This window comes from Emydura macquarii, unplaced genomic scaffold (assembly GCF_026122565.2).
Source record: "Emydura macquarii macquarii isolate MOO-44397 ecotype Brisbane River unplaced genomic scaffold, CSIRO-AGI_Emac_v2 contig_2897, whole genome shotgun sequence".
NCBI classification, from domain to species: domain Eukaryota; kingdom Metazoa; phylum Chordata; order Testudines; family Chelidae; genus Emydura; species Emydura macquarii.
The window spans coordinates 10,783,222-10,792,770 of NW_027133034.1; positions in this window are offsets into that span (position 1 = coordinate 10,783,222).

The window sequence follows — 9,549 nt, forward strand, 5'->3', positions numbered from 1 at the left end:
GATCAGGCCTATGCCAGCAATAATGACTCTGTCTCAATGTCTCTGCCTCAGCTTAGTGATGTGCCAGACGCACATAACGTGAAGAAACACCCATGATTTTATAAGAACATAAGAATGGCCAAGCTGGGTCAGATCAGTGGTCTCTCTAGCTTAGCATTCCGTCTTCTGACAGTGGCTGATGCCAGATGCTTCACAGGGAATGAACAGAACAGGGCAGTTATTGAGTGATCCATCCCACGTTGTCCAGTCCTAGCTTCTGGCAGTCAGAGGCAGAGCCCTACGCGGATCCACAAATGTGGATCCACATCCTATCCGCATCCACCCCAAACATCTTACCACCGACTGCCATCTGCAGTATAGTCATCCGCACCTGCAGCTCTGGGACCCCCAAGCCCCTCCAGGCAGCTGTCCACCAGTTGATTGGCGTGCAGGGGAGCTTCATGGAACAGCTGATTGATTGGCAGCCCTCAGGGCAGCTCCCCCAAGAGCTGTGTTGTGGGGACTACCCTGCCAGCCGCCTGATCTGTCCGGCAGGGGAGCCCCATGGAACAGCTGATTGGCAGCTAGCAGGGAAGCCCAGTGCAACAGTTGATCTGCAGCCAGCCCCTACCCCAGGATCTCAAAGGTGGGGAAGCAGCCTCAAAGGCTATGATCTATACAGAGCTGCTTCCCCACTTTTGAGAGCCACATCAGATCCACCATCCACCAAAAAATAATCTGCACCTATAAAGCGGGTATCTGCGGATTTGCTGAGATCTAGTCAGAGGTTTAAGGACACCCAGAACAGGGGGTTGCATCCCTGAAATCCCTTGGCTAATAGCCATTGATGAACCTATCTTCCATGACCTTATCTAATTCTTTTTTGAACCCATTTATACTTTTGGCCTTCATAACATCCCTGGCAATGAGTTCCACAGTTGACTGTGCGTTATGTGAAGAAGGACCTTCTTGTGTTTGTTTAAAACCTGCTGCATATTCATTTCATTGGGTGACCTCTAGCTCTTATATTATGTGAAGGGGTAAATAACAATTCCTTATTCTCTTTCTCCACACTGTTCATGATTTTAAAGACCTCTATCATATCCCCCTCTTCGCTGTCTCTTTTCTAAACTGAATAGTCCCAGTCTTTTTAATCTCTCTTCATATGGAAGCTGTTGCATACCCCCTCATCATTTTTGTTGCCCTTCTCTGCACCTTTTCCATTTCTAATATGCATGCAGTATTCAAGGTCTGGGTGTACCATGGATTTATATAGTGGCATTGTGATATTTTCTATCTGTATTTATCATTATTTGATAAATTCTTGCTGGGAAGGACTTGGAAATACTCTGAAGTGATATCTTTCTGTTTTTCTATTGAAAGAACAAACTAATTCTAATACTTGCAAAAGATAATGATTTGGCCAAACATGGGACTGAACAATAATATGTTGCATTTGTATAGCACTTTTTGTCTGAGTATCTAAAAGAGTGCTTCAGACATGAATGGAATCATTCTATCATATCCCCGTGTGATGGATAAACATTATTATCCACATCTTACTTACAGAGAAATTGAGGCACAGAAAAATGAAGTGACTTGACTCCGGTCACAGAGTGAGTCAGAGGCAGTGCTGGGAACAGCAACCAAATCTCCTGAATCCCCATTCAGTCTCTTAACCACAACACCATATGGCTTTCACAGATAGTTCCCCCATACCTGGATTGATGCTTTTTTGTTTCACGGTGTGGACTCAAAGTATCTTCACAAAATCACAAGTGATACAAAACTGAATTTACACCTTGGAAAACATATCCCCATTGCAACTCCAGTGGATTTTCTGTATCCCTACACTTGGATTGGTTATGCTTGTAGGCAGTATTTGACTCTGACCAACAGCAGAAGCAACAGCAGCAAGAATTATGTTAGTAACTGCACATCTGTGATGTATACAGGGAATATATAGTACAAAGCACAGCAAGTGACAGACTGAAATTAAAGAAGTTCCCTTTCCTTTTTCTGGCAACAGTTGAACATGCACCAACAACACACCTTCCATTACTAATATTTTGAAACCTAAAACAGGAGAGTGCCTCAAACCACAGTCCTATAACATAATGAAGAATACACACAGCTGCAGTAACAACCATGTAATTATTTAATTAGTTTTTGACAGCTTCAAATTGCACAGGCAAAGGAATGCATGAACCACACATGGAAACCTGCCAACAGATTTTACACGTATGCAGATGGTTTTAGCTATTGTACAGGCAAAGCCAGGTTACCACACTTTTACTGCAGAGTTTAATGGCAAATCATGCACTGCAGATTTTTATCAGAGGGGAAAAAACAGCATATGTAATTATTTACCCCCTGTTCATATCATAGTATTGCTCACTGAGATCAGAGAAAGAACATTTTAGTATTGGGTTAAGTAATCTGCAACTAATGCCTACTTTGGGCTTTTAAACTCCCAGTGAGCAATCATAATACCACTAATTAGCATTTATATACCACATTATATTTTAAATCTCTTTACAGACATGAACTAATTAATACTGCTTTAAGGGGAGGTGTGGTTATCCTCATTTTGCAGAAGGGAAACTGAGGCACAGAGTGGTTAAATAAAATTGCCCAAGGTCACAGACTGGGTCAGTGGCAAATCTGATATAAAACTGAAAATTTCCTGGGTTCCCATGTTCAAACCACAAATTCTGAATACAGGAAGGTGGGAAGAAAAAAAGTGCCTTCAGAAGTGAGAAGGGAATTGCTGAGGATGGAGATGGTATTAGCAGTGATCAGCTTCTGGAATACAGATTATTTCAAAGAGAATATAATTTAGAAATTAAGTGAAGCATGATGTACACTGTAAATATCTGCTCTTATGCTGCTGCAAAAGCTAATACTCATAAGTCACTCCAAAGTGTTTGTAATTTCCATGACTAGCAAGCTCCATGATTTTATATTAGAAGGGAAGTGATTTCTCATTAGTGCGCCTATGTAAGGTAAAATAGGAATCGACTCCAGCTTCACTCCAAACCCAAAATGAATCCAAACTTTATCTGAGGTTCAAAAAATGAAGTCCACTTTTTTCACATAGCTGCAGTTTTAATCTTTTCCAGACTTTGCTTTTTGATTTTGACCAGGATAGGAAATGCTTAAAACCCACAAGAAAAGGTTATCCTTCAAGAGCCCCATATGAAACGTTCACAGCAAAACCCCAAAACATGTCTAATATATGTGGTTTCAGGTTGGGTAAGAAAGTCAAAACCCAGGCCACGGACCAGTTTCAAGCAAATCAGCATTGATTCATGGTTTAAAGTTGAATCCATGCAAAACGTGCACTTTGGCAGGGTCTGAGATGAAAATTGGCAGATTTAAATGAGCTTTGTGCACACAATAATTATTTATGCATCAGTTATGTATGGGCAAATCCCCCAAATCATCTCACTGACTCTTCCCCAGATCTTCAGGTTAGCCCTGTGTGCGATGTGTGATTAGGGTGGACTGGAATCAGCTACATTTTGAGAAAGGAAATTGATTTGGAAGGTGCCCTCCTTTCCCATCCAAATGGGAAGGCCACCTCAGCTTATTAATATTTTCAGCTCACTAAAGAGGTTGGTACTGAGCTAGCTGCTGCTCACTCAGGCATCTGCTGAGCCCTGGGTTCTACCCAATTGCTTTTGTCACAGCCACAATGGGGACATCCGTCCTGCATCCCAGGCCAGTGCCATTAGGAGTGCACTACCAGGTGTTACAGCAGGGCACCAGAATGGAAAGGTACAACATATTGCTGCTGTAGTGAGTGAGAATCCTGCAGCTGGTGCAGCTTCCTTCTTTCCCTCTCAGACCTGCCTGCCCAGGCTGCTCAGGGAGTTTGTAAAATTATTTGTAGGAGGGCATTTGGAGCCTCACTCCTATGATTACCTGCTTACCTACCTGATTTCTCTCACACCAGGAAAGGGAGGCTGACAGCCATCAGGAGACCTACCCACCTCAAGGAACAAGGAGACCCATTTTCCAATTGACCTCCCAACCACCACGACAGGGGACCTCCTCCTCATCCAAATGGCCAGACATCACAGGAAAACTGACTTGTTACCATAGCTGGTAACAAGGACAGCAGGACACCCACCTGCTCCACTGCTGTTTCTGTGAAGAACAGCTGTCACTGAGAAGACCGACCTAGAGAAGCTTCCATGAGGTGGTGAGGAAAGGGAAGTATGGTGAGTTGAGGGGACAAGAGACCGTGTAGAAGGATTGTTGTGAAGAAGGTGAAAAAGAATATGAAATTGTTGGACAGTTTGAGGAGTGAGAATGAATGTAGAATTGATGGTTTTCTGGGGGTGGAGTGAAATAGTAATTTACTCAAGGAATGTCACCTATGCCACCTGCTAAATGAAGTAGAATATTTTTAGGGAGCCTCTTGTTAAAATATTGGCAGTACAGGCACTGCTGTGTAGAGGAGAATGGAGCCTTCAGAGTGACCCTAAAAATATCAAACTCAGGAGAGTTATTGGAGAACTCAAATGCTCAGGTGCCATACTCTAGGTCTCTTGCTAGACGACTGGGAGGAAAGGGGAGGAGCACGGAAATATTTAAAGACCATATACACCACCGTGTTGAATTTCATTGACTTTGTGGTCATTAGATTTATGTTAATGTCTCGAGTTCCATAGGAAGAAGTATAGCCTTATTTTACTTAAGAAATTTTTGTCTAATTAAGGAACTGAAAAGCCACGGAGGTTACATTAGAAATGTATGAGTAGCCAGAGAGTCCTTCTGATGAAAATATACACACCAACTGTTTGAAAAATTGAATTATTAACCAGGATGTCTGCTTCAGTGTGCCCTAGTACACACAGGGAATACACTGGAAAACATGATTCCATTTTGTAAACTTTTTTAGATATAATAGAAAGATAGAGAAAGAAAAGCCAATTATTGATACTATTATTTAGCCTCCATGATCTATATCTATAGGGATGTTGTCAAGATAAAAACTATGGGCTAAATTCTGGTGTTGCATGGGTGTAATTCCCTAGAATTTGTCCCCACATGTGTCTAAAATTTCCTTAATTGTGTTGCTAGTACTTCAGATTATTTAAACTGAAAGGTTTTTAATCAAATTTACTTTTAACCATCTATACTCTTTGCTTGCTTTTAGCATCTCACTCATCACAAGCAATGAAAATTGGTGAATCAATTTACAGTCATGGCTATAACAATGTAAAGAGAATATAGAATATAGTATTCTCTTTACAGCCTGGTTCATTTTCTGTTTCTGCCACACTGGCACAATACTGCAGTGTTTGGGGAATATTGAAATGTGAAAAAATGTTTTCAATGAAGTAAAAATAAAAAAAGCAACACATGAAAACATTTCTATTCAGATTGGGCCAAAATGTCAGTGAAGAACAGAGCAAATGTGCCCAGTGTGCATGGGCACACTGGCATATGTATGTGAGTGTCAATTGGATAACTACATATCTAACTATCCTCTTTTTTCATGCAGTGCATGTTTGTCAGATGCAATGGGTATATATGGAGCATCAAGGGATGCATCAGCTATAGCCACATTTGGCAGTTAATCCCACCAAAGCCTTGATTCTCCATCCTTGACTCACTTTGATTAGGTATCAGACACTTAATAACAGTCCTGCACATGGAGTGTTTGCAGGATTTGGTCCCAATGTTTGTTCACCTCCTACTGTAAATTGCTTACAAAAATTTAATCCAACATGATTTTGCTCCAAATGTAAACGAATGCCTACTACGCATAATTCATATCTATTGTTATTACTGTCACAGAATCAAAGAATTTAGAAGTGAAAGGGACCTGCTAGAGCCATCTATTATCCTGTTTATCCAGACCAAGCCCTACAGCACATTTACATACCTGGTCCTATCTAACTGTAAATTTCCCAACTGATGGGACTTCTATCACTTCCCTTAGAACATTTCAAACAAGCACCTTTGTGCTTCTCCCATGGTGTCCCTTGTGCTTGAGCACAGCTCCCCATTAATGTCTGCAAAGATACCTTATTATCCTCCTTCAAAACCCTCCTTTGCTGTGATGCTTACAAAAACTTGACCATGGTTAGGCTAGTAGTGTGCTGAGACCACCATCTGTCATGCTGACCAAGATTGTCTCATTGTTTCCTTGTACTTCCCTGTCTGTCTGCATCCGTTGGCTCTTTTCTTATACTTAGATTGTAAGTTCTTTGGGGGCAGAGACAGTCTTTTTGTTTTGCATTTGTACAATAAGGTCCTGGACCATGACTAAGGCTGTTAGTTGCTATGGTAATACAAACAGATCATGATTATTTTTTGCCCAGCTGCTTAAAACATCACCTCTTTTAAGCCCTGATTCAGCGAGGTGCTTAAGCACATGACTAATTTTAAGCATGAATTCCCTGGGACATGCTTAAAATTAGGCATGTGCTTTAAAATACCTTGCTTAACTGGGCTTTCAAAAGCAGGGAGTGAAAATTCCCTCCATTCAGGTTAATTTGATCAGTGTAGTTATCTTTACTAGCAGAAATGGAAAATATGAAAGTATCAAATTAAGTTCACTTAGGCAGAGAGGATGTGGAACATCTGTTCTTCTTCATCCCAAAACTTTTCCTTGGCGTATCTTGCAACATTTGTCAATGTAATTATAACAAATAGAGAAGATCAATTCAACAAGTTATTATTTTTAAAGAAAACACATAAGAATGTATTATTTTGGGAAAAGCATACTTATTTGTAATGAGAGCAGCACAAAATGTCAACCTTTTTGTTTAAAATGTTCCTTAGTTACGTCTAAGCCTGCAGTTATACTGAATTGCTAGTGTTTAACAATAAGATTATTTGTTCTACCAAAAGATTTGAGGTGAATCTACTGTTCTGCCAAACCATGACTTCTCAGCTTTGTAAAGTCAAGCACATGGGCATGTTTCCCACTGCAAAATCAGCATAAGCATCTCTCTAACCACCATTTTATTCTTACTAAAAAAAAAGTTGGCAGTTTCTCACCAGTGTTCCATTCATAATTAGATACAATACCAAACAATCCTGAGCCTCTCTGTCAACATGTTTTATTTAAAAAGGGGATTAGCAAATACATTTTCATTTAGAAGACAGATCTTCTATTGCACCTGATTTTTTATCAGTCTGTAGCACGCTGTTGGCACTGAACTACTACTAAGCCTTATTCTGCCTCTCTTTCTCATGATGAGTATCACCTTACTCCATAAATAACCCCATTAATGTAAATGGGGCTATTTACAGAGTATAGGACTACTCTAAAAGAGTAAAAGTAGCATAACCTGGCCCAGTCACCACTCTGTCTGTTTTCCCCCCCAGCAAAAATGAAATATCACTATTTTACAGACTATTCAAATTGTAGTCATAATGGGGTGTTGGTTTCTAATTTCAGTCTCTAATTGACAACTATTTGCTATATCTATTTTGGATTATGGTTAAATGGCAAGTATTGACTCAAAGGATGGCGCTCATCCAATCTGTTAACTACCTTATATGTCAGTTTGAGCTGATGGGAATAACTGCCATTGACAGTTTTGCTTCCTAGCAACCAGCTTTCTTCATCTCAGGAGCTAGTTTTTCGTGGTATGGTGGAAAAAGTGAACAAACAAGGAAATGCTTTCAAGGTTACCAGCTATTAAAGAACAAGAACAATCAGTTTTCATACTCCACATCTGGGATCTATCCAGGTTCCCTTAATTAGCTACAAGTGTAGTGCCTGCTGCTGTCTCAAATTTTCACTGAATGTAGCAGCTTAATCTGAAAGTTATTTTGATTCACAAGTGAAAGAATATTATCTTAATGGTTAAGAAGATAAGATGCTATGAAGCAATAACAACTCAAGGTCACTATTTTTCATCTTTTAGACCTAAGATTCCCTTTTATTTTATGTTAATTTTCAGCAGAAAAATATTTAACTGGTCAGTAAACACCACTAAAGGCTGATGCCCAGATCCTGCCCTCCCATTAAGTCATCTGCCTATATTCTAGATGGTTTAATTTAGAGTCCTCTTAGGTTTCATCTAGTGTTATTTTTTTGATCTCCTTATGTGCAGGTGAATTTAAGGGAGTAAATGGTTCACTTTCAAGCCCTGTTCATGCTATAAATATGATAATACGATAATATTTTTGTAACCAGTGCATAATTATTACATCAAACATGGTTCGAGTGGTGTCCAAACAGAATTTTTTGACTTGTCAAAAACTGAACATCTGAAATGTTTTCTGCTGGAAACTGAAAAGCTTTGACTCAGAAATACTGCCATCTATGGGAGTTGTCGCTCAGGTACCCAAAAGGTCCATTTAGCTCTATGGCCCAGGCTTTCCCTCTCCCATGATGCATCCCAGCCAGGGCCTCCAATGATGAATTTTGGCAGATCAGCAAGAAGTGGCCCATCACTCGTCCTAGGAGATGTGGCCGGGGCAGGGAGTCATCCCATAGAGGAGAATGGGGAAATGAGGCACCTGAACCACGCCTCCTCTGAGGCACCACAGAGGCATTTCCAGATAAAAATGTTCAGTTTTCGGCTGAAAGTTCCAGATTAAAATTTTCCATTTTTGATTTTGCAGTGAATTTTCTACTCATACCTTATTGCTAAACAGTAAGTGGGACACGAATCATGTGGATGGGTCGCAAGCCCTCTCTTTCTGTCCTCAAATGTTATTTTTTTATTTTACTATTATTACCCCCCTTGCCCTCCCAGCCACAATCCAAGTCCCACCTTCCTTTGTTTTTATTAAAGGCCATCTACGTAAGATTTTCAAGAATGTCATTTGGCATCCTCTTGGTTTGAGTTCTTTGAATCTGATACAGTGTGAATGGAACTCCTCAGAGTCAGCTTGTCCATTAGCTTTGTTACACAGCACTGCTTTATCCCAGGCTTTAGCTCTGCTGTTGACCCAATTTTTTTTTTGTTTTTTATTATGCAAATAGAAAAAAAAAACTGTTCTTGAAGTTGAGTTTAGCATTGTTTTGATTCAAAGCTGCAGAAAATAATCTGAGATAATTTCCCACTCCCTTCCCCTGAATTTTTCTTTGTTGGTACCTCTTTAAGGGCTTGATCCAGTGAAGTCAATGGAAATCTTTCCATTGTCAACAGTAGATGATCAATACCCAAATGGAAATGTAAAAATGACTTAGAAGCATAATTGTGCATAAAGAAAACAATAAAAAGCATCAGACACTTCGGCAGAGAAGTTATGTTGGCAGGTTCACCTTCATAGCTACATTCCTGGGAAGAAGTCTGATAAACTCTTGGTACTGTTCCTTGCTTACCTAAGCTCCTTGCTGCAGTGAATGAGAGACAGGCACCTGGAGTGTTCTTTTTTTTTTTTTTTTTCAAATCAAATATGTATGTAACATATACCTGTTTTTTAAGCCAAGTTTCATTATTCATGTGCACAGTTTGTTCGTCAGTGTTTCCTTAAAGTCATATTATTTTGTTTTAGATAAAATAAGACATCTTTGGATCTGATTCTCTCACACTATTCTAAATCTGGAGTGGCGCTTTGGAAGTCAATGGTCTTACATGTGTTAGTGCT